This window comes from Ambystoma mexicanum, chromosome 9 (assembly GCF_040938575.1).
Source record: "Ambystoma mexicanum isolate Mex_15411 chromosome 9, UKY_AmexF1_1, whole genome shotgun sequence".
NCBI lineage: Eukaryota > Metazoa > Chordata > Amphibia > Caudata > Ambystomatidae > Ambystoma > Ambystoma mexicanum.
This window is the reverse complement of record NC_090931.1, coordinates 742,799,490-742,825,003: the sequence shown is the minus strand read 5'-3', so window position 1 is coordinate 742,825,003 and position 25,514 is coordinate 742,799,490. Positions and strand designations below refer to the sequence as shown.

General features: G+C 46.3%; 1 protein-coding gene across 3 annotated transcripts in view; it reads left to right on the top strand.

Moving 5' to 3' along the window:
* Nucleotides 1-25,514, top strand: part of HIBCH (3-hydroxyisobutyryl-CoA hydrolase) — a 1,493,921-nt gene that overhangs the window by 1,406,371 nt on the left and 62,036 nt on the right. The window lies entirely within an intron of this gene.

The following is a 25,514-nucleotide window of genomic DNA, read 5'->3' as shown; positions in this document are numbered from 1 at the left end:
GCCTTAGTTAACACCACTTATTTCCATACAGAGGTGAGCGCTTAACTATAGATGGCACTCCAATAAGTTTATGAAAAAGGGAGGGAAAAAACGGAATATGGAAAGGTACACCACTCTAAGGTTTAGGAACACTATTAGCAAGGCAGAAGAGCAAAAGTCACTTGTGAGCCAAAGTCCATAGGCTGGGCCCACTCTTAAAGAGAGCAGAGCACAAATGCGCCTAAGATCACACAGTAAGACGAGGCTTAGAAAGTCTTGCAGAGAGTTTGAAAACACTTTAGAGAGGCTCAGAAAAGTTTAGCCAGGGTGTCCCAGGCTAACCCAGGTTTGAAAGCCGGGGGCTAAATCTACCCCGTATAGTCGGTGGCAAGGGAAGCCAGGTGGGACACGGTACCTTAAGTGGGAAGGATCCTCCAGCGGTGGCAGTTGTTCCTGGCAGCGGGTGCAAGTCTCGTCGTCGTCCAGGGGAAGAGAAGATCTCGACTTGGAGGAAAGATGAAGGTTGTTGCACTGCCAGGGAAGAAACCAACCGCAGAGTTTTCCGGTTAAAGGTATTACCCTTTATTTCACGGTCATGGTAAAACGTGGTGTTCCGGTTGCCAGGGTGCTTGGCACAGGCAAGGCGGCCACGAGATGCGTCGGGAAGGCAAAAAAGACGGTGAAACTGGTTATCCCCACCAGTCAAAGGAAGAAGACTCTCCGGCAGGAGATCTCCTCTGTCGTTGGGAAAAGGGGTGAGACGGTACAGCAGGGCTCCACCGGTGGTGTCGTCGTGGCAGGTCGGCTCAGCTTCTCCCTCGTCGGATTCTTGGGTCCTGTGGCGACTTCTGAATTTCCAGTCCCCAAAGCCCTGCTTTTATGCAGAAAACCCCCATTCACTCAGCCTAGCTGTCACTCAAACATGCTAAGTGGTGAGCCGACCGGCTCACCACTTGGGCCAATCAGGAGGGAGTGCGACTTGAGTTGACTAGGCAACACAGTCCAGGGTGCCTAAATCCCCCTCCGCCCATCCTAAGTACCCCAGACAGAGTGGCACCACTTTGGAGGGCTTCTGTGGAGAAGCCTGCCAAAAAGTGGAACAAAGGGCTCGACTTGGGTTGGAGTCACAGAAGAGAACACAAACGCCATTTTAGAATCGAGTTTTGGCAAAAATACCAACCGGAGAATTAATATTAAATAAATAAACCAGCGGTATGTTCGAGGCTATCGTAATTAAATAAATAAAGATAGTAGCCTCGAACAATGGGAAAATCCCATAGAGAAATATTCGCGGTTGAATATAAAAAGTAGTATCCACTGCCACCAGCCAAAACTCGATCAGGGGGGACGGAGATGTGCCCTCTCGACTAACAGACCCCGGGGCAATCGAATTGCCCCAGCCAGTACGTCCACAATATGATGGTTTGTACTGGTTCTGTTCAGAATTCAAGACTAGTAAAGTCAATGGTGACTTTACAGGCCCTGGGAGACAGTAGTCAGTCCCAGGGTATGGAGTCTATACTGGGGGGTCACTATGACACTCCTGTGTTACTGCACTGAGGGTGCTGTGTAACACACATGAAGCCCTATGGAGTAAAATAACCCATAGCCCATTAAACACATCTAGAGTCAAAGAAGCACACTCAAATCATGCCCAAGAGTGAGGGTAAAAGAGTCTCACACTTGGCAGGAGAAAGAAATAAACCCCACAAATCCAGTAAAGCTGCTGGGGGATTCACTAGGTTAGGAAATTCAGCCTAAACAGAGAATTCTCCCCAACACTCGCCCCCCCCCCCCAGACTAAAGGACAGGAGGATTTAATCCACTCCTGGATGAACCTCATACCTCTAGTCGATGACATACATCCTAGAGAGTCCATCGGCATTTTGATGGTGACGCCCTGACCTGTGCTCAATGGTGAAATCAAACCCTTGCAGGCAGATTGACCATCTCAATAGTTTTGGATTTTCTCCCTTCATTTGCATTAACCATCTCAAGGGTTGGTGGTCAGTCTGAATGACAAAAGTAGAACCATACAAGTATGGCCTAAACTTCTTCAGTGCCCACACAATAGCAAAGCATTCTCTTTCGATTGTTGCCCACCTTGTCTCAGGATCCTTCAGCTTACGGCTGATGAAGCAAATGGGGTGCTCCCTACCCTTCTCATCCAGTTGGCTTAGAACTGCACCTATACCTACATTGGAAGCATCAGTTTGTACAATGAAAGTGTGGTGGTAGTCAGGAGCTCTCAGTACTGGAGCTTGGCAAAGAGCTTTCTTCAGTTTTTCAAAGGCCTGATTGCACTCCTCATTCCATTTGACCTTTTTAGGGAATTTTGGAGAGGAGATTACATTCATTGGAGAAGCTATGGTCCCATAGTTCTCAATGAAATTCCTGTAATACCGAGTGAGGCCTAGAAAGGCTCTCACCTGGGTTTGAGTAGTAGGTGTTGTCCAATTTTGCACAGCTTCAATTTTGCTAAGCAAAGGCCTTATTTCTCCACCTCCTACCTCATGCCCAAGGTAGACCACTTTACTTTGACCTATCTGGCATTTACTTGCCTTGATAGTCAAATTAGCCTGCTCAAGAGCCTGCAAAACATGTCTTAGGTGGTTCACATGTTCCTCCCAGGAGTGGCTGAAGACTGCAATGTCATCCAAGTATGCCATGCAGAGGTCCTCCATCCCAGCTAGAACTTGATTCAACATCCTTTGGAATGTAGCAGGTGCATTTTTTAATCCAAAAGGCATGACCTTAAACTGGTACAAGCCAACTGGGGTTGAAAATGCAGTTTCTCCTTGCCATGGTCTGTCAAGGCTATTTGCCAATAGCCTGACGTAAGGTCAAATGTGCTGAGGTACTTGGCTGCACCATGTTTATCCACCAACTCATCTGTCCTTGGCAAAGGGTGGGCATCAGTCTTCGTGACTGCATTAAGAGCTCTATAGTCCACACAGAATCTCAAGTCTTTGGATCCTGCCTTTGGTACTAACACAACTGGGCTAGATATGGACTAGTAGAGGGCTCTATTACCCCGAGATCAAGCATCTTCTTGACCTCCCCTTTGATATGGGTTCTCACATTTTCTGACATTCTGTATCCTCTGCTTTTGACTGGCAGACAGTCACCAGTGAGTATCTCATGCTGTCCCCAAGGGGTCAAGCCTGGTGAGAGTGAGAACAGGGAGACAAACTGATTTAACATAGATTTGCACTCCTCTTGTTGCTCAGGTGTCAGATCTGAAGAGAGATTGACTCCTTCAATTTTTTCATCTAAAGGTACACCTCTGAGGAGATCAGGGGGAGATTCACTCTATTCTTCCTCTGCTGCTGAAGCTAGAAGCAAGGCTCCTACTTCAGGTCTGGAGACGTACGCTTTCAGTCGGTTGGTGTGGAAGACTCTAGGAGCTTCCCTGGGTCTGCCCAGATCCACCAGATAGTTGACCTCCCCAGGTTTTCCACAACTTTGAAGGGTCCCATCCATTTGTCTTGCCAGGCCCTCTGCCTTGTTGGGAGCATAACGAGAACTAACTGGTCTTGAGTGAACTCAACCATGTTAGCCTTTTGATCATGCCAATGCTTGACCAAAGCTTGTCCAGCTTTCAGGTTATCACTAGCTTCTGCCATCATGTGTGACATTCTCCTTCAGAGACCTATCACATAGTCAGTCACTCTGACTGGCTTGAGGGGAGGAGCACCTTCCAATCCCTCCTTAATTAGGGCCAACGGACCTCTGACTGGATGGCCATAGAGAGGTTCAAAGGGAGAATAACCTATTCCCTCCTGAGGGACTTCTCTATAAGCAAAGAGAAGGCATGGCAGTAGAAGGTCCCACTTTCTTTTCAGGGGTTCCTCTAAAGCACCTATCATGCTCTTCATGGTTCTGCTAAACCTCTCTACCAACCCATTGGTCTGGGGGTGGTATGCGGTTGAGAACTTGTAAGTAACTCCACAGGTTTTCCACATGGCTTTCATGTAGTGGGACATAAAGTTTGACCCCCTGCCGGATATTACTTCCTTAGGAAACCCAACCCTGGTAAAAATACCAAGGAAGGCCTTAGCTACAGCCGGAGCTGTAACAGTCCTCATAGGAATTGCCTCAGGGTACCTAGTAGCATGGTCTACTAGAACAAGGATAAACCTGTTGCCTGAGGAGGTTGGGGGATCAAGGGGACCAACAATGTCAATCCCTACCGTCTCAAATGGGACTCCCACAACTGGGAGAGGCACTAAAGGTGCCACATTCTTGGAGCCACCCTTATCAGAAGTTTGGCAGGTATGGCAGCTCTTGCAAAACTTATCTACTTCCGCCCCAATTTTTGGCCAATAGAAGTAGAGTGAGAGCCTTTCCTTGGTCTTCTTGAAACTCAAGTGTCCAGCAAAAGGAATCTCGTGGGCTAAGTGCAAGAACTGTTGTCTGTTTTCTTGAGGTACTACAAGGCGCTTGTAGTCTCCAGGTTCAGACTCAGTTGGTTCACTGTAGAAGAGGCCATCTTCCCAGTGCAACCTATACTTCCCAGGCTCTTGCCCATCAGCCTGAGCAGCTGCCTGGTGGCGGAGACCCTCCAGAGTTGGACATTCTCTTTGTCCCTTACGATAAGCTGCCCTGCTGGGCCCACCTTCTGCCAGTAAAGACTGCAGCTCAGGATGGTCCTCAGGGTCCAGATCTCCAATAAGTTCTTGGCCTCCCACTAGCTCTTTTTCAGAGTCTAGTTCAACCACACAGGGTTGTACCTCCCTCTCAGCCTCAGCTGGAGGTGGAGTTACAGGTGTAACTGTGGACAACCGAGGGGAAGTCCTTGTTGGAAGCACTGGAGTGTTTGCTGCTGGCTTTTTCCTAGGAATCTTGGATTGCCCCTTTGCTCCTGATCTGGTAGTTACTGCAGTGAGTTGCTCCAGTGATAAAGGAGTGATCTCTGTCATCATCTCCTGAGATAACCCTTGCAAGGTTTTCTCTCTTGCAGGTTTTGTGAGCTCCTGTAACCTTTTACTAGGTGGTCTGGGGGTATGTGACACAACTCCAAGAGCTTTCAGGTCATTACCCAACAGAACCCTACCTGGTACTTCACATTGTATACTGACAGGTATCTTTACAGCCATATCATTACACTGGATGAGAACTGGTAACTGGGGACACATCTGCATAGGCCCTCCAGCTAACTTGGTGAGGCATTTGGGTGCCTTAGCAACATCCTCTGCCTTGAAAAATGATTCATCCACCACAGTTATGCTGGCCCCAGTTTCTCTAATGGCAGGAGTCTCCTGACCATTCACCTGGACACTGTCTTTATAATACTCTTTAGTATTATCTGGGATAGAATTATACACATCTAAATTCTGTTGTTCCCACAACCCCAGAGAGACTAAAGAAACACTGACTGAGACACCAATGGGTTCATCAGCCAGCAGTAGAAAGTTTCCACTTGCCATTGGGACTTCCTCTTCTGGAGCGAAGGCTAAAGAGGCAAGTTGGATCCCTGAAGGTTTACCCTTGCATCTGGGATCTCCTTTCACATGGTCAGTAGAGCTACAAACAAAGCATTTACCGAATGCCTTCTGGAATGGTGGCTTTTTCTGGCATCCCTCTGGTTTGGCACCAGAGGGTACACTATTCTGCTGTGGTTTCCCTTGTGGCTTACTCTTATGGTTTTGTTTGGGGCCCTCTTTGGAATTTGTAGTATTAGAATTCTCTTTGGAGTCTTTTTTAGGCTGTTTCCCCTCATCTTTTTTCTGAGTTACCCCAGAATCCTTGTGAGTGGCCCTGTTGGCAACCCACAAGTCAGCAGCCTTAGCTAGCTTTCGGGAATCTAATTCCTTTGAATCAGCCAAGTGCTGTCTGAGCTCAGGAGAGCAGGCATCATAAATTGACTCCAACATAAAAAGATTCTTCATACCTTCATAAGTGTTCCCTTTGTAACCTGTAATCCATCCCTCTGAGTTTTTCAACCCTTCACTCATCCAGGTAGCCCAAGGGGTACCATCATGCTTTTTGAGGGTTCTAAACCTCTTAAGATACTTGGAAGGGGACTTCCCAAATCTAGCTATCAGAGCTAGTTTCAAACATTCATACTCTTTCCTATCCTCCTCCCCCAACTCCATTACCACATCAGTTGCAACAGGGGGAAGCCTAGGGAACAACCAGGTGAGTAAGCCATTTCCTGTGATGTTCTGGAGCCCATGATTATATTCAAACAGAGACAACCAATCCAACACATCCAACTTAGGCTCATACATACCAACAAATTCTTTAGGCATCCGGGGTCTTTTAGGACTGGAACTTCTAGAGGAGCCAGAGAGAGAAGCATTTTCAACAGACAATTTCTTCATTTCTAGCACATGCTTGAGCTCCATTTCCCTTAGCCTTAGTTCTTTTTTTTTTAATAATTCTGTTTATTACGTTTTAGGAACATAAACAACAAGACAAACATGAATCAATGGTATACAACAGATCATGGTAGCAAGGCAGTTTTCAAAAGGCAAATGGAACCCAGTCGGGTCAGGAACCAACAGGCATGTGTGGGATAGGTCAGGTAACCAGTGTTAACAACTGTACATGTCTGTTTTCAGTGATAGATTTCAGTTAGCGTCCAACCAATTATTCCATATTTTCCCGAATTTGCGAGGGCAGCCTCGTGCATTATAAATCCGACGCTCCACGGCCGCGCATCTGTCCAGCTCATTGCTCCAGCGGTTCACGGATAGCGGGTCGGCAGAGCCCCAGCTAGCCGCGATCAATCTTTTGCTTGCCCCCAATGCCAGTGTCAGAAATATTTTCTCATATTTCGATAGGTCCACCTCACCTCGGATTCCCAGCAGTATCATTTTGGGGTCCCTGGGGATTGTTGTCGCCAGGGTGTCTGCGATCTTGTTGATACAGCTCTCCCAGAAGACCTGTAATACTCGGCAGTCCCATAACATATGGTAAAATGTGGCAGGTTCTGTTTTGCACCTGAGGCATGTCCCGTCTTCTAGTCCCCCCCATTTGGCCATGTCAGTGCGTGAATAGTATGTGCGGTGGAGGATCCTCAGTTGTATAAGCCTGAGCTTGGAGTCTATGCCTATTTCTCTAGGGGACATCAATGCCTCCACCCAGTCTTCTGGTTCCATTAGACCTATGTCCTTTTCCCATTTTTCTTTGAGCCCATCTAGCTGCGTCGCCCCAAAGGAGTTGAGAGCTTGATAGAGCGTGGAGGTGACCTTGGTGACAATGTGTTGCGAAAGGATGTTGGTCTCAATGGGAGTATAGGGGGGTATAGTTGTCGTATCAGGGAATTGTGTGCGGATAGCGTGGGTCAGTTGCGCATGTCGAAACCGGTCCATGGGAGCAAGATCAAATCGTTCCTGCATGGTCTCAAAGTCAAGGAGGTGGCCGTCCTGTATCACATGTGCTAGTGTATGTATCCCTTTCGCGCACCAGTGGCCGAAGGGGCCCATCTTAACAATTTCCGGGAGGAGTGCGTTGTGCCATAGGGGTTGGGATAGTGTCGGTTTACCTTTCCAGCCTATTAGTTTGTGCGCGTCCCGCCAGGCCCGGCTAATGTGGCGTGTCATTTTGGGCAACAACGGAGGTTGGTCGTGGGTGGCGTACAGAATCTGTAGTGGGGTTAGTGGGGTCATGCTTTCTATTTCAAGACGGATGTGGGGGAGTGTGGGCTCTGCGTGTATCCAGTCGTTTACCACCCCAATCTGGGCTGCAAGGTAATACGTGCGTATGCATGGCAGACCGATGCCTCCCTCCCACACTGATCGCTGAAGCGTTTCAAGGGCGATCCTGGGTTGTTTCCCTCCCCACAGCAGGGTGCAAAGGCGTCTGTCTATGAGTGCGAAGGTGTCTCGGGGGATAGGAAGGGGGGCGTTTTGGAGTACATACAGCAGTCTGGGGAGGGTCAACATTTTGAATAGCGCTGCTCTGCCCATTAGTGATAGGGGGAGTGATTGCCAGTGGGAGGTGTCCCTATTGAACCGGTCAATTATTGGTTGTAAGTTGAGTTGCAGGAACCCACCCAGTGTCGGGTCGAGTCTTATGCCCAGGTATTTGAGTTCTCTAATGGAGACGTGATATGGGCAGGATTCAGGGATCGCAGACTCGTTTCCCTTGACCGTGAAGTAAATGGTTTTGGTTTCGTTAACCTTAAGGCCTGCAAAGCGCTGGTATTCACTAAGGATGCGGGAGACAATCGGGCAGGATGTGCGTGGGTTGCTGAGGTATACGAGGAGGTCGTCCGCGTACAGGGAAAGTCGGTCTTCCCCCCCACCCGGCCAGGCAAACCCTGACCAATTAGTGTTATTCCTAAGCTCAATTGCGAGGGGTTCTATGGCCAAGAGAAAAAGCAGCGGGGAGAGGGGGCATCCCTGTCTCGTACCACGGCCCAGGGGAAATGATCGGGAATATCTGCCGTTCACCCTTACCGTGGTCTCCGGTTGTGCATACAGGAGTTTAACCCATGATATAAACGTCTGCCCCAAGTTCATCCGAGCCATGATTGCCCACAAGGCCTCCCATTCTACAGAGTCAAATGCTTTTTCGAAGTCCACTGCCAGGAGGGCCAATGGGGCTGGTATTTCCTTAGCTCTGCTCAGCGCCAACTGGACTCTGCGCAGGTTCATGCGGGTGGATTTGTTGGGCATGAATCCGCATTGGTCGGGGTGGACCAGGGCCTCTATAACTTGCAGCATTCTGTTGGCTAGTATTTTGGCGAGGACCTTGGCTTCGCCGTTGATCAAGGATATTGGGCGATAGGAGGCACATTCCTCCGGAGGTTTCCCGGGCTTATGTATGACTATTATGCATGCCTTCCTAAGGTCCGGGGGGAGTGCCCCCAGTTCTCTGCTGCGTAGAAACATGCGGTGCATGTGGGAGGGCAATGACCCGCCAAGGCATTTCCAGGTTTCTGTAGGGAACCCATTAGGACCCGGGGTCTTCCCCGGTTGGAGCTGTGCGAGCGCCTCTTGTACCTCGGTGACAGTGATTTCGGCATTCAGGAGGTCTGTTTGGCGCTGGGAGAGCTTCGGGATCTCGATCTGGTCAAGGAAACATGTGGGCTCGGAAGACTGTCTCTCGGCCGATGGAGTGTAGAGTTTCTCATAGTAGGCGGCGAATGCCGCAACAATGTCCGCGTCGTCTGTGAGGAGCGTTCCGTCTGAAGATGTTATTGCCCGCACATGTCCCCTGGCCCGTTCGCGCCTTTCCAACCAGGCCAGTGTCTTATTCGCCTTGTCGCCTCGATCGTAGATTTGGCTCCGGACTAACTGATGGGCTATTCGTGCATTGTCTAGAGCCAGGTTGCGAAGGGCTTCTTGTGCTGTAATCAGCTCCTCCTTCGCTTCTTGGGTGCCGTGTTTTAGGGTTTGCCGTTCGCACTCCAGGACACATGCTTCTGCCTCCTTGATCTTTTGGGTTTGTCGTCTTCGGTAGGCCGAAACTTCCGAGATAGCCTCCCCGCGGAGGACAGTCTTATATGCCTCCCAGAGTGAGATCGGGCAGTCCACTGATCCTTCGTTGTTTTCAAAATATTCTGTTGTCCTCTTTTCCAGTTCCTCCGCAATTTCGGGGAGACGAAGGTGATACGTGTTCAGGCGCCAATTACGATCCGGACCACGGCCGGATTTCTTCATGGACAATAGGAGCGGAGAGTGGGTCAGAGATACCTCTTGCGAGGAATTCCGCATCGAGGAGCCTGTGCTGTATATTGCGGGGGATGAAGGCATAATCGATTCTGGAGAATGACTTATGGGCGCCTGAGAAGAAGGAGAACCCAGCCTCGTTGTTGTGGAGCGAGCGCCATGCGTCCGTCATACCCAGGGTTTCGACGAACGTGGCGAGTGGTGTGGGGGTAGGGCAGGTGCCTGACCTCCTGTGAGACCTATCGATTGCAATGTTCATTACTTCATTAAAGTCCCCGCCAATCACCCATACATCGGCCTCATCTTCTAGTAATCGGCTCTGTAGCTCGGAGAGTAATTCTTTTGTTTGTGAGGGAGGTGCGTAGATTGCAGCGAGGCTCCATTTCTCGCCCCAAATATCAGCCAGTATCATGACATAGCGGCCCCGGGGGTCGGTCTTGACCTTCTTGACCTGCAGGGGGACTCGCTTGTGGACCAGGATCATCGTGCCCCTGGCTCCCGTTGTGAATCCAGCCTGGTAGGCGTGGGAGTAGTTGGATCTTTTGAAGAAGTGTGTGCTCGTACCGAGCAGATGTGTTTCGTTTAGAAGGGCTATATCGGGCGAGTGGCGATTAAGATACTGGAGCACTAGTCTTCGCTTTATGCTGGAGCCAAGGCCGTTGACGTTCCAGGAGAGCACAGTTATCTTGTTGGAGTCCATTCTATCTGCGTGGGGCGCATATCTGGGCATCGAGGATCAATGGTAGTCTTGTGCGCTCGAGAGATGTATGGCGTTGTGTTTCCGGGGAAGACGGCCGGGGGTCGTCTCAGGTTGGTATATCTGCTGCCCGGATGATGATTATGTCTGTGATCCTGTCCACAGATTGAGCTCGATTCCCTTGCCAGTGCTACGATATGACTCGCCTTCATATTTCTTGATTCGGTTTCTTTACAGTCCTTGAATTCCCCCCCACCCTGTACTTCCCCCCCAACTGGGAGCACCTGTCGCCCAAACATTGAACTTATAACTTTATAAACTTCTTCGGGATAACCCGGCTCTTGATTCAGTTCCTGGTGTCTTTGTTCAGCCTGAGTATTAAGTTTTTTAAACTCTAATTCAAGTTTCATCTTCTCTAGTACAAGATATTGAGGACTAAGTGTGGGACTTGGTAAAGGTCCAGTAGGTACAGCAGGTAGAGCAGACAGAGGCCTGGGGGGGGGACCAGTCACAGCAGCCTCACCCTCCTCTTCTGACTCTTCCTCAAGATTATCAACATTTTGATCAACATAAATCTCTATACTGTTATCTACAGTTTCTGGCATGGTAGGTTCCTCTGAACCATCGTCCAGACTTTGGTTAGCTAACAACCTTTCTATCAATTCCATTTTCTTGCCTTTAGTCAGGAGATTCTTATGCTTACAGAGAACTCTTAAACAATCAGCAGTTTTTGTAGCAAGGGACTCTTGACTATAATTTTCCATAGTTGACATGTTAGAAAGATTACTTTTTCAGTGCTAAGCTTTGTGGTTAGTTGCACTAAGGTATCCTAAAGCACTCTAAAATGTATACTCAATACAAATCCCACCGCTGTACACCAGTGTTAGGCAGAAACCTGTGCAGTTCCCTTTGGGAACACTGCAAAAGCTTTAGGACTACAGGTGTTAGCAGTAAACCCACTTGGTAGCAGTCTGTACCACCCAGATGTACTTGGTAGCTGAGGCTGAGCAGTCAGACTTCCCTCAAGAAGAGTTAGGCAGTATGCAAAGTATACACAATAGGCACTTGGATACAATAATACAAGCAAACACTGACCAGAGCTTTGGTATCAAAGTATATAATTATTTATTTAAAAACACACTGTTTGAAACACTCCAGCACTCTTATTGTAAAACACTCTAAACACAGTTACTATTATAATATATACAACCCTTATTCCTTATCAGATAAGTCTTAGTTAACACCACTTATTTCCACACAGAGGTGAGCGCTTAACTATAGATGGCACTCCAATAAGTTTATGAAAAAGGGAGGGAAAAAGACAGAATATGGAAAGGTACACCACTCTAAGATTTAGGAACACTATTAGCAAGGCAGAAGAGCAAAAGTCACTTGTGAGCCAAAGTCCATAGGCTGGGCCCACTCTTAGAGAGAGCAGAGCACAAATGCGCCCAAGATCACACAGTTACACTAGGCTTAGAAAGTCTTGCAGATAGTTCGAAAAGAGTTTAGAGAGGCTCAGAAAAGTTTAGCCAGGGTGTCCCACGCTAACCCAGGTTCGAAAGCCGGGGGCTAAATCTACCCCGTACAGTCGGTGGCAAGGGAAGCCAGGCGGGACACGGTACCTTAAGTGGGAAGGATCCTCCAGCGGTGGCAGTTGTTCCTGGCAGCGGGTGCAAGTCTCGTCGTCGTCCAGGGGAAGAGAAGATCTCGACTTGGAGGAAAGATGAAGGTCGTTGCACTGCCAGGAAAGAATGTGGTGTTCCGGTTGCCGGAGTGCTTGGCACAGGCAAGGCGGCCACGAGATGCGTCAGGAAGGCGAAAAAGACAGTGAAACTGGTTATCCCCACCAGTCAAAGGAAGAAGACTCTCCGGCGGGAGATCTCCTCTGTCGTTGGGAAAAGGGGTGTGCCGGTCCAGCAGGGCTCCACCGGTGGTGTCGTCATGGCAGGTCGGCTCAGCTTCTCCCTCGTCGGATTCTTAGGTCGTGTGGCGACTTCTGAAGTTCCAGTCCCCAAAGCCCTGCTTTTATGCAGAAAACCCCCATTCACTCAGCCTAGCTATCACTCAAACATGCTAAGTGGTGAGCCGGCCGGCTCACCACTTGGGCCAATCAGGACAGAGTGTGACTTGAATTGCCTAGGCAACTCAGTCCAGGGTGCCTAAATCCCCCTCCGCCCCTCCTAAGTACCCCAGACAGAGTGGCACCACTTTGGAGGGCTTCTGTGGAGAAGCCCGCCAAAAAGTGGAACAAAGGGCTTGACTTGGGTTGGAGTCACAGAAGAGAACACAAACGCCATTTTAGAATCGAGTTTTGGCAAAAAATACCAACCGGAGAATGAATATTAAATAAATAAACCGGCGGTATGTTCGAGGCTTTCGTAATTAAATAAATAAAGATAGTAGCCTTTACTTTACATGCCCTGGGAGACAGTAGTCAGTCCCAGACTATGGAGTCTATACTGGGGGGTCACTATGACACCCCTGTGTTACTGCCCTGAGGGTGCTGTGTAACACACATCACAAAAACAAATGAAGCCCTATGGAGTAAAAGACCCCATAGCCCATTAAACACATCTAGAGTCAAAGAAACACACTCAAATCATGCCCAAGAGTGAGGGTAAAAGAGTCTCACTCTTGGCAGGAGAAAAAAATAAACCCCAAAAATCCAGCAAAGCTGCTGGGGGACTCACTAGGTTAGGAAATTCAGCCTAAACAGAGAATTCTCCCTAACAGACTGGCGCAGACGGAATACGTGGAGGCGAGCCTCTGACGTGTGTATGTCAGTTGGAGGAGAAGCTGCACTTCACAGTGGAGCTGGCTATGGTGCAGGTCTTGAGTGGAGAAGGAGGGAGACGCTGCCGAGCAGGCGGTGAGTCCTGCAACCGCGTTGAGACCATGACCGATCAAACTCAGTCCAGCTGGAGATCATAGTGGGCCTGGATGCTGAATCTTGACAGAAAGGAGCAACAAGTCCTACACTCACTGGAATGAAATAAATGAGCAAAGAGGCATCGAGACAAGTGAGGTACAACACTCCGGAGAACGTCAGAGAGTGAAGGAGAGCAGCACGCGAACGATTTGACGCCGTCTCACTGGTGCAAGCCCGATGTCGTAGAAGGTACATGGGTTGCTTGCGGTGGAGGGGTACAGAGACGCCAGAGTGAGCAAGGGCAAAAGGGAAGAATTGCTTCAGTCTCCGCTCAAGGGCACAAAGGCCCAGATGCAGTGGAGTAACTTTGCTGAAAATGTTGGTGGGGACAGAACATCTGACGAAAAGGTACCCCAGCCAAATGAATGGGGACAGAATGGTGTGCCATGAAAGTTTGGTGGGGACAAACACCCCTGTCCCCCCCTAAAATTACGTCCATGCCCAGAGGAAGAGAAAGAATACCTTAAGCCTATGGATTGTGAGAGGGCAGGAGACCCAGGAATAATAATGAGCCAAACATTGTAGACACTACGAGGCACTCAGGGAAGAGTATCTGATAAGGAGTTAACAACCACCGTGGGGAATAAGTAAGACTGTAAGGCTGAGAGAGCACCCAGCACCAGAAGGCCTCAAAGGGAGAAATTTAGAATGAATGAAAGAGATTAGAAGAGCCTTGTGTTATTACATGCAAAACGGTGTACAGACACCATCCAGAACCAAGGAACGAGTATCTGATACAGAGTTACCAACAACCCTTGGGAATATGTAAGACTGTGAGACTAAGAGAGCCACCAGTGACAGAAAGAGTATGAGGAGATAAATATAGAACAAATTAAGAAAAGACTCCAGGGCAACTAAAGCGTGAATACAGGCAAGAGAGGCCCCACCAAGTGGTGGAAAGGGATTAATGAGATATCCTTCCATCTACGCAAATTCAGATCAATATTTTCAGGAACTTGTGACTTTGTGTGTGTTTTATTTACTTATTTTTTTAGAGCCTTTTCATGAACTTTTTAACAGTGACAAAAAAGGGTACCGAAGAAGAGATACCCAGCAGACCCAGGAGAGGTCCAATTACATAACTCTGAAGGCAGGATTTTCTGCTTTGTTTAAGTTACGTTTTCTTCAGTGGTAGGGTGAGGAAAAAGATAGGTTTGTACAGAGGACACTTAGTATAGTTTATTAGGAAGGGAATCCCCCTTTTAGCAATAGGGAAAGAAGAAATGTTTGCCTTTTCATTTTAATGGAAATAAGTCTTAACACAAAACCTTCTGGTCCGAGCCCTTCATGTGGCCCCGCACACACATCAGAAGAGGCATCATATTTTACTTTGGTCAGGGATGGGGCTGCTGATTGTGTTGGGTTCCCTGCTACTAGAACTGTCCATAAACTTACCAATATGCAGAATCAAACACAAACTGAGAAATTCTCACACTACTTCAGTGTAGCTTTACTGGAACAAGTGGAAACTCCATGTGTAACACTTTCACCAACAAGCCTCCAGAGGGAAAATTAAAAATACTGGTCTCTTACATGGAAAGTTAATTTCCTGCGGCAGCCTAGGTCTTTGTGCTATCCTTCCCTAATGTGCCCTTGCTACATAGTCCCATTAATTATCGGCTGCCATCAAGGAGGTTCCACAACCCATGCCTGATGCATATGAAAGAAAACTATCTATTTATTTATTGTGCCTTTCTAAGGAGCTAATACATCAAGTAAATTGTGTTTCAAAGCGCCACAGGGCAAATGGGAGGGAATAAGGGAATGAAAATCAAATATAACAATGGAAGATAGAGGTGGACCTACTAGGCCTTGTGAGCATTCAGGACGTGCAAGTGCAGAGAGCGAGAAGGGATGAGGGCGGGTGAACAGGGTAAGTGCTAGGTGTACCTTGGTGCTCCACAAAATGCTCTAACTCCTACAACTGGATGGTTCAATAGTGATGATAGGCATGCAAAAAGAACACTGGTGGAATAACTAAAATCTCTCCGGGGGAAGAGACGTTGAAAAAAGGAAGAGATATAAAGAAATGGTGATGAAGAAGAAGGAAGAATTATCGCTCATCCTATAGGATTAAGTAATGCTTCAAGAAAAAACCCATAGTTCCAAAGGGTACTAATTTAGAAATGAGTCCTTCTGATAATATCATCATAACTTTCCTGTCTTTAACATTTTCGATCACTTTATACGTCTAATTAGACCCATAATTTGGTTATCAATGACATTTCTAATGATATTCTCCCATCTAAAGGGAATTCTTTATTAGAAGATACCCCATGATAGTTACCCAATCTGAAGTTTTAAAAGAATCAGCAGCCAAACATTGCAATAAGGCTTCAGTCAGTGATCACCTACCAATGGATTTGTTCAAGAGTGATCATGTTGTTCAAGTTCTTTTTTTGATCTGATTGTTTAGTGAGATAAACGTCTGTAACAAAATACCAAGTAGTTGACAAAGAGCAATTATCGTTCCAATTTTCAAAAGGGGCGAATTATCACCCAATCTCGCTCCTCGACTCATTGACAAATTCTTACTGTAAAATCATACTGATATGATTAGAGGCATGAGCCGGTTTTAGAAAAGCATTTTCAGCTGTTGACCAATCGTTTAGATTTGCTTTGATTATCCAAAAATGTGTTTGTTTGAAGAAACCAAAGAAAAGACTCTCAGTAACCTTTCAGAGTACTGCGTGCTTACAAAACAGCAGATAACGGCCTACATATACTTAATAGTGTACAGTGTGGTGGGTCAGAAGGACAGAGACAGATTACTTCAATTTATGCACTTTATTCAATAAAAAAAGAAGAAAACTCCTAACTATCCCTAAGCTATGCTTCTTCCCTACCTAACACAAAGTCCAAAAGGAAGATCTGCCCTCTTTCCAAAGCTGAACTATCTATCCCTACCACTATCAAAACAACATAGGCATAGGAGAATGACTCCCTTCTCATGTAGTCTGCTTTTAAGCACAGTCACTTTAGTAATTCCATTCTAGATAGTTCTTGGCAACTATTTTTCCCAGTACATATAGTTCAGAAACAGGGCTCTTCAGTTTCTCTCTCATGTCCTTGACACCTTGTTTCTCTGTCTAAGGTTATTCTTTACTTCCTCTGTATTTAGTACACTTGGGGCTTCTTCTTTAAACAATGTCTTCTGTTTCTCCTGGCTGGGCCAGTCTAAGGATTCGCAAATAAAAACTCTCGCTCTTTTCTTTCACTTGATATCACTGAGACTGGTATGCACATTCCAATAAGGATTCTCTCTGATATTTACTTCTTTGGTTTTACTGGGATGAGAATGAATGAATGAATGAATCTACCAGTAATGCGCCTCCTTTGTTTCCACTTCTTTAGTTTTACTGGGACGAGTATGAGGATACCAGTAATGATTCTCTCTTTTCTTCCCATCTTTAGTATAGTATTACTGGGCCAAGTATGAGTATACAGTAATGAATCTCACTTCTCTCGACTTCTTTATTATTACTGGGACGAGTATTAGGGTACCGGTAATTATATTCTTCCTTCTGTTTGTCAGGTTGGTATCCGGCCTCTTGATTTCTCTCTCTCCTTCACTGCACCTGCTACATCTCGTGAACGGGTCTGTGGTCTCAGTGTCACCGTTGGACTTAATAGTCCACGACTCCTGGTCACACCACCACTTACTACTCAGTAAGCCATCTGAGATTTCCTTCCCTCAGCTCCTCTTCCTTTAGGCTTTTCTAGTGTTGCCTTCACTTGCCAGCTGGTTAACACATTTGCAAGCTGCGCATACCGTTATGCTTCATCGCTCCACACACAGCTGATTCGAATCTCCCAGGCTTCCTATTCTGACAGGATTTCTCCTCCTTTTATGACACGTAGCTGGACCTTCGCCGGCAGAGCATCTAAGTCCTTTCATTCTGTTGCCTAAGTACTCTGCATGGCTCAGACAATCTTCTCAGTTTAGTACTCATTTCTTTCTCACGTGGATTTAATGTTTCTGCACCACGTCTCCAGCCCTTTAGTATTACTGGGACGAGTATGAGAGTACCGGTAATGATTCTCACTTTTCGCCACCTCTTTGGTATTACTGGGATGAGTATGAGGGTACCCGTAATGGTATGCTTCCTTCTGTTCGTCAGGTTGGTATCCTGCCTCTCAACTGCTCTCTCCTTCCCTGCACCCGGTACATCCTGTGAACAGGTCTGTGGTCTCAGTGTTGTTGTTTGACTTTACAGTCCACTGTCACACCACCACGTACAACTTGTTAAGCTGTCTGAGGTTTTCTTCCTCTTCCTTTATGCTTTTCTCACCTCGCCTTCACTCGCTAGCTTGTTTTCACGTTTGCGAGCTGTGCGTCCTGGCCTGCTTCATCATTCCACACACAGCTAATTCGAATCTCCCAGGCTAAGGATCTGGAAAACATCAGGATTGAAACTGTAGCATAAAGATTTTTGTAATGTACTGGAGATCCAAGGTGCCATTAAATTGCAATGGTTTAAACATGTTAAAAAACATTCACAATGGTGAGTTTATCCACTGTGTACAATTTTATGTTATGTTATGATGATTTATACCATGCACCGCTGTCATTTGCATGGTCTCAAGTAGTTCATGTGGCTCTGTAAGAAAAGTGGGTGGGGTTGGTTAGTTAGGGGAAAGGGATAGGATAGACGTTGTGCTTTTCTTTTGAGGCATATGTCCATGAGGCATTTGTTGAGGGTGTTGTTTGGGTCTTGGGCAGAGGTTTTGAAGATAGGTTGGGTATCACCTGCGTAGTTGTAGGCGATCAGTACATAGGTTTGAATGAGTTTCATTAGGGTGAACATGTAGATGTTGAAGGGGAGTGGAGAAAGGCTTCTGGTACCTCACAGGTGATGTTTTTAGTGTTAGATGTAAATGGCAGCAAGTGTGTTCTTTCTGTTTGGTTGGTGAGGAAAGATTTCAGCCATTGTATTTCAGTTTTTATGTCGCATTCCTCCAGTCCCTGCAGTATAGTTGTGTGTCTGATTGTGTTGAAGGCGGCTGACAAGGCAAGTAGATTGGGTGATGTTGTCTGTGTTTATTTGTAAGTCAGCCTATATGGAGAGAACTGCTGATTCAGTTCCTCTCATGGGTCTGAAGCTGACTTGGAAGTGGTTCAGTATTCCGTTGCTTTCTACATGGTTGAGTAGGACTTTGTAGATGTGGTTCTCAAGGATTTTCGCTGGGTATGGTAGATTGGATATAGGTCTGTAGTTGGTAGGGTCTTCTGCATTTACTGTTTTGTTTATTAGGAGGGGCTAGATGTATGCTGATTTAAAAGTTTTAGGCACTATATGCGTGTTTCGGGATAGGCTCATTAGTCGGAAGTATGAGGCTGGCCTTCTATGGTTGAGGAGTTTTTTGAAGATGCCCGGGGGGAATGGGTTACTGGGGGATACAACAAGGCTGGTGTCTTATATTCGTTTGTTGAAAGTTCCTTGCTAATTGGATCGAAACAATTGAGTGTTGTGGTGGTTGGTGGCGGGCTGGTTTTTGGTGGTTCTTGGGGCGTCTTTTTGGTAGGGCAGCTTGCTACAACGGTCTATTGTATTGGTTCTGCTTTTGTTCTTAGATGTGTTGTGATGCTGTCACATAGGGATTGTGATGGTACAACGCATTTGTTACATAAGGATGGGTTTTTAATTTCTTGATTTTGAGTAATTGTTTTTGTGGGTTTATTGCTGATTAGACTCTTGTGGTGTATTATACTTTTTTGCCCTCACGACTTCTGCTTTGTAAATTCAGATTTAATTGTCTTTGTTTGGTTTTCTCCTATTGGTTCTAGTGATTTCTCAATTGTTTTTCTAGTTTGTGGTTTGTTTTTTTGAGTTCCCTCAGTTCTTCTGTGAAACATCTTGCTTCTATTTTCTTTGGGGTGGGTTTGAAGAGTTTTGCAGGTGCTATTTATAGTCTATGATCCAGTTGTCAAGGTTCTCTTCCGCTGAGTCCGGAGGAATTCTGTTTAGCTGGGAGGTGTTTGGTTTGGTTTATTCCAGTAGCTCTGTTAGCATTTCCAGGTCAAGACTCATCCAGTTTCTTTTGTTTGTCGTAGGGAGTTTTATGTTTGTGGTCGTCATGTGGCTTGGAATTTTGATGGGGAATGGGAACATATGGTGATCGCTCCATATGATTGGTACCGGTGGGGTGGCGCCCGAGAGTCCATCTCTGTACAAGGTTGCGCCTAAGGAATGTCCAGCGCTGTGGGTGCGACCGTTAGCTATTTGTTTGAAGTGGAGTGTTTCCAATTTTGCGGCGAGGGAGTTTTCTGTGGATTATTTTCCTCTTTCGAATCAGATGTTGAAGTCCCCCAGAACGATTATGTTGTCATGAAAGTGAAGAGGTTGGCAATGGTGTCAGTGAGATTCGTGGAAAGATTGGGGTTGTAGGATAGCGGTCTGTAGATCAGGAGGAACAGTAGGTTTGATTGGTTGTTGAGCTTGATGTTGATTAGGAGTGATTCGCAATTTTCTAATCTTCTATGTCGGTTGAGGGAGGTGGTGTGGAGCAGATGTGTTTTTTGTGCGCCAGTGCGATTCATCCTGCTCTTTGTTTTTCTCTGCTAGAATGTATTAGTTTGAAGTTGTTGGAAATGGCTTTGTGGGCAATTGTTTTGTAATTGTCCTATAGCCATGTTTCTGTCAGGAACATTGCGTCACTGTGCCTTCGCTTAAGAGGTTGTACATTTCTGTTTTGTGCTTAGCCATGGATCTTAAGTTGAGCAAACTGCAGTGCGGGGTGTGCGTTTTTCCTTGTTCTTTGTTGTGTATCATCTCTCGCGTCTCTGTTCGGGTGGTACCTGTCGGATTTTCGGTTCTCTCTTAGGTGAAGCTGTTATTTGCTGGTTGCGTAGTTGGGGCCTCTGTTGCTTCGGTGAGGAGTTCAATTAAGTTCAGTGATGGGTTTCTTTGTTCTGGTTCGTAGTAATCAGTTGTTTGTTTGTCCGTGTGGCCTTTTTTCCAGTCTCTGGTTATGTAAGGGGTGTAGCTGCGTAGGGATTGTAGCTTAGCTCTGATTCTTGCTGGGGTTTTTCAAAATATTTCTTTGGAGCTGCTGGATTCTGTGTGCTGAGGTGCACAGTTTGGTCGTCTGGTGGGGTCCACTCTAGGATTCATCAGGTCCTTAGTTGTGGGGTTTCTTTTTCCATTGTGGTAGGATTATAGGTACAGAGGTAGCAGGAGACATATGCTGTTTTTGTTCTTGTCTTGGCCCATATCCTTAGTCGACTTAGTGGTGGTTGGTGGGGATTTCGAGGTGTTGTGAATGCTGGTAGGTGGTTCCAGTTCAATGGGGGTGCGATTTCATTCCTCTTTCTTGTTCTTTTTTCGATTCTTGTTTCTTTGTACTTCTTGTATCGTGGCATGTTTGTGGTCTTGGTGTGTCAGGCTGTTGTGGCTTGGCGTTGTACTGCAGGTTTGGTTGTGCGATTATGTAGTTTCTCTGTTCGGCTTCCTGCTTGTGCAGCTCTCTGATGTTGCTTGATTCTCTCTTGGTTTTGATCTGACTAGATGAGTCGTGGTGTTAGATGGTTTTTGTTTGGGAGGCTTGATGTGGGTTTGGATGTAAATGCGGGTGACTCCCTGTGTTTCTAGGTATGTGGTGGCTTCCTTTGTCCCAGGTGTTGTGGACCTGTCCTCAGTTCTGGGTGTGAGGTTCCCCTGGGGAAACTTCTATATTTGACTTGGTTGTAGGTTGATGGGCTATTTCAGGGGCTATTCCAGGGGCCAGTGACTGTCCTGGGAGCTATCCTAGGGGCCAGGGCCTATCCAAGACCTTAGTTGACAAGACCCCGGTGGGAAACAGACTCTCACAGCATCTGAAAGAATGGCTGGGTATTACTTCAGATGCATGGACATTGGAAACAGTCGCCCAGGGTTACTGCCTTCCCTTTCTAAAGAAGCCTCAGAGTCATCCACCGGGGAACAGCTCTTTCAAAGTTCCAGATCTGCTTCTTATGCAGGAAATCTTGACACTGCTAGAGAATGGTGCTATAGAACCAGTACCTGTAGCGGAGAGGAACACGGGTTAGTACTTCCTCTTCTTCCCAATCCCCAAGAAGGACTGAGGATTGAAACCCATTTTGGATTTAAGAGACTTGCACAAGTTCCTCAGGAAGGACAAGTGCAAGATGGTTACCCTTTCTGAGATCCTTCAGGCTCTCCAGCTCCAGGACTGGATGGTATCATTGGACCTTTAGGATGCTTACTTTCATGTGCCAGTCCATTACACGCACAGAAAGTACCTGAGGTTCGCAGTTGGCATTTCTCATTATCAGTTTCGAGTACTGCCATTTGGGCTGACCAGCGCCCCAAGGATTTTTTCCAAGTTGATGGCGTTGGTGGCAGCGATTCTCAGGAGAGGGGAGATTCACGTCTACCCCTACCTAGACGATTGGCTGATCAGGGCACGTTCCCCGAACCGGCCCTGGAACATCTCAGCTCCACCTGTCACTCTCTCCACAGACTGAGCTTCTACCTCAACTTCAAGATGTCCCACATTATACCATCTCAAAGGCTCCAATTTATCAGGGCAGTCCTAGACGCATCCTTGGGAAAAGCCTCGCCATCCGAGGTGAGTGCTCAAGACATTCTGCTGATTATCACCAAATTCCAGAGTGCCAGGCGTCTTCAGGCCTTCGATTTGTTGAGATTGCTCTGCCTCATGGCATCCTGAATTTTCCTGGTGCCAAAGGCTCGTCTGAGAATGAGATCTCTCCAATGGGCACTCAGAACTCAATGGTCACAATTCTCAGGCAGGATGTCAGACCTTCTTCAGATTCCAAGCAGAGTCGCACAAGATCTTCTGTGATGGGCCTGCCAGGAAAACATTCTGAAGGGAGAACCTTTTTGGCAACCATGGGCAGAGATAATTGTAGTGATGGACGCCTCACTCATGGGGAGGGGCCCACGGCAACAATCTGACAAGCAACAGTCATTGGTCTACATCGGAGTCCAAACTACACGTCAACCATTTGGAGCTGAGGACAATCATGCTAGTGCTGAAGGCCTTCCTGCCTTCTGTATGAGGAAAGAATGTCCTGATAATGTCGGACAGCACAGTGGCCATGTACTACCTCAAACAGATAGGATGTTTAGGGTCACTGCCACTTTGCAGAGAGGCAATGCAGCTCTGGTTCTGGGCAGTTCAAGAAGGAATCTCCATGTCAGCAGTTCATCTAGCCAAACAGGAGAACACTGTGGCGGTTGTCCTGAGCAGGCAGAGTTTCCACTCCTGTTCGGGTTTCCTCCAGTCCCCGTCATTCCTCAAGTAATCAAGAGGTTGAGAAAGTTTGGGAAGTCCATGATCCTAATTGCTATGGATTGGGCCAAGAGGACATGGTACCCAGACCTTCTGGACATGTCCATCTGTCCTCCAATACGTCAGCCATAAAGAGGGGACCTTCTCTCACGAGAGCAGAGTTGGGTTCTCTATCCAGAGGTCAAGACACTCAACCTTCACGCATGATTTCTGAGAGGTTGAGATACAAGGATTGGGACCTCCTGGACAAAGTAATGGAGACTTTGCTTTTGGTCAGAAGGCCATCAATGAAATCCTTATACCGCTGCCATTGGAACAAACTCTGCAGCTGGTGCAGGGATAAGAATGTGGACCCTTTTGCATGCAGTACACCTATGATGTTATCATTCTTGTTAAACCTGGCTAATCTGGGGCTCCAGGTTGGCACAATTAAAGGGTATCTGGCAACGCTATCTATTTTTAAGCGCTCCTCTGAAGAGGTATTTTTCTTCAAGATTCCACTGGTTATACAGTTTCTGAAAGGATTGACAAATGTATTTCCTCCGGTCCCTTTTCAAGTCTCGGTTTCTGATCTCAACCTAGTTTTGAAAGTTTTCTAATGTGTGCTCCAATCGCGCCTATTCATTCCTGTCCTTTAAGATTGTTCATTTTAAAGACCATCTTTTAGTGGCTCTTACATCAGCCCGTAGGGTGAGTGAACTTCAAGCCTTGGCCTGCAAGCCTCCTTACACAGTCTTCTTTAAGGATAGAGTGGTCCTTAAGGTTAAACCTACCTTTTGTACCAAAATTTGTTTGAGTTTCATTTAACTGAAAAAATCGTACTACCTTCTTATTATCATCCACCGCACCCTGGAAAGGAAGAGGAGAGATTACACAGTCTTGACCCAAGACTTCCACTTAGGGTATGCAGTGATAAAATCACGGCAAAAATGTCGCCTATACAAAAAATCACGGCAAAAATGCTGTGGTTTGAACCGATGAAGGTGAACCCCGTTATACCATTTCAGGGGAGTGGGGGTTGTAGGGGTGTCCCCCTTTCCCCTTAAATGGTATAATGGGTCCGGGGGTTGTGGGGGTGTCCTCTGCATCCTTTACATGGATTGCAGTGGCAAAACCACAGCATATTTGCCACAATGTTTTGTAACCACAGCAATTTTTGCCGCAATTTTAACACATGGAACCGTACTTAGCTTCTACATTGCAGGATGTCTAAATTAAGACAAGATGATAAACTTTTTGTTGGTTGCACAGGCCATAAATTGGGTATGGCGGTCTCAAAACAAACCTTATCTATGTGGATCATTTTAGGAATCTCCGAAGGCTACAGATTAGCTGGAAAAGATCCTCCTGAGGGTCTCCGAGAACATTCGACCAGGGGCATGGCTACTTCCTCAGCCTTACAGAGGGGAGTCCCAATTCAGGATATTTGTGCGGCAGCTACATGGTCCTCCGTCCACACATTCACCAAGCATTATAGTCTGGACTCTTCCTCAGGCCAGGGAGGTGTTTTTGGGAAGGCAGTGTTACATTCTGTACACACAGACCAAAAAGGAACTCTTAAATGATTATTAAAGATTGAAAATTGGGACTCCCTCCAACTGAAATACAAGAACTGCTTTGGGAGTCCATCATAAAATGAGGAATATGTGGGAGGACACAATCCATTCAAAGAACAAGTTACTTACCTGTGGGCCCTCCCACGTATTTCTCATTGCCTCTCCCAACCTACCCCGCAGTAGAATGTCCTTTTTATTGCAGTTTACGCTCTTTCAGAGTGAGTAACTGTCGGGCGTAGGATAATCCAATACACGTAAAAAAATGGAACTGAAGCCAACGGTCGCTGCGCGCGCTATATACCATAGATGACGTCGACATCGAGGCAGCAGACTTCGAGGGACATCGATTCGACAGGCATTGACGCGCACCACCCCATGCTAGAAAATGTTCAAAAGCAGCTAAAGCTGGATATGGAGATATCATAAGATGAGGAATATGTGGGAGGAACATCCAGTCAAAAGAACGTTAACACAGGTAAGTACTTGTTCATCCTTCCCATGAAAATACTCAACAACTGGGTACCAAACGACGTCTTGGCATTCTACCTCTTTGTACACTGTCATCTTAATGTCCCTTTTGCCCCAAGTTGGATGAAAACGAGTATAATTTTTTCTTTGTATGCCCATTGTACCAAATTCCTAGAAGATCATGGCTCAAGCCGGTGTTGAACACACTCTGAATAAGACATAAAACCTTCTTTTAAAGCACTTTATGGACGAATCATCTCAAATAAAGCTGTATGTCAATTAAGGCATAAACTATAGTGCTCTTGGTGTAGAAATATCTCCCGAATAACATGTTTACTCCAATGTTTTGATATTTAATTAAGAATGAATACTTGCAGGATTTGAGGCAATTATTAATTATTGTGTTATTCTTTAATTAAATGTTATTGTATCTGCGTTTATTTTGACTATAATGGTAATGGGATGGATGCATATTAATAATATGTTATGTCATGCTTTTATGGCATATCTGAAATAAAGCTTCATTGATTTATGTATGGATTGCAAAGGAAATTACATTGTATGCCGGTTTGCCACAGTATGTAATTTGTTAATTGTGTGACTGTCTGTCATAACCTTGCGTGTAATACCTGTCAACAATTTTGCAACTTTATTTTCTACAACAAAGGAACACCAGAAAGTGAACAGTGGAAAGATTTTAATTGATCTTAACCAGTGGCAGTTGCCCTGTGCAAAGGTCTTGGTGCAGCACGAACTGCTTTGTCAAAATACCTCTACACTGACGAAAGCATCCTGAGGCACGTTTTGACTTTATTGGGTGTGTACCATCAATTAGGGGAAACCTGGGATTCTAGGCACAGGTTATTTAGGAGACCCGTGCCACATACAGCAGCTCTTCAACACTAAAATGTGCAGTGTAAAAAGCTTTGAAGTAATAATAACCACATCATGTTGTAATGTGCAGCTTTCCTTTCTGTCAATTGTTAGCCTGTTCCGTCAAT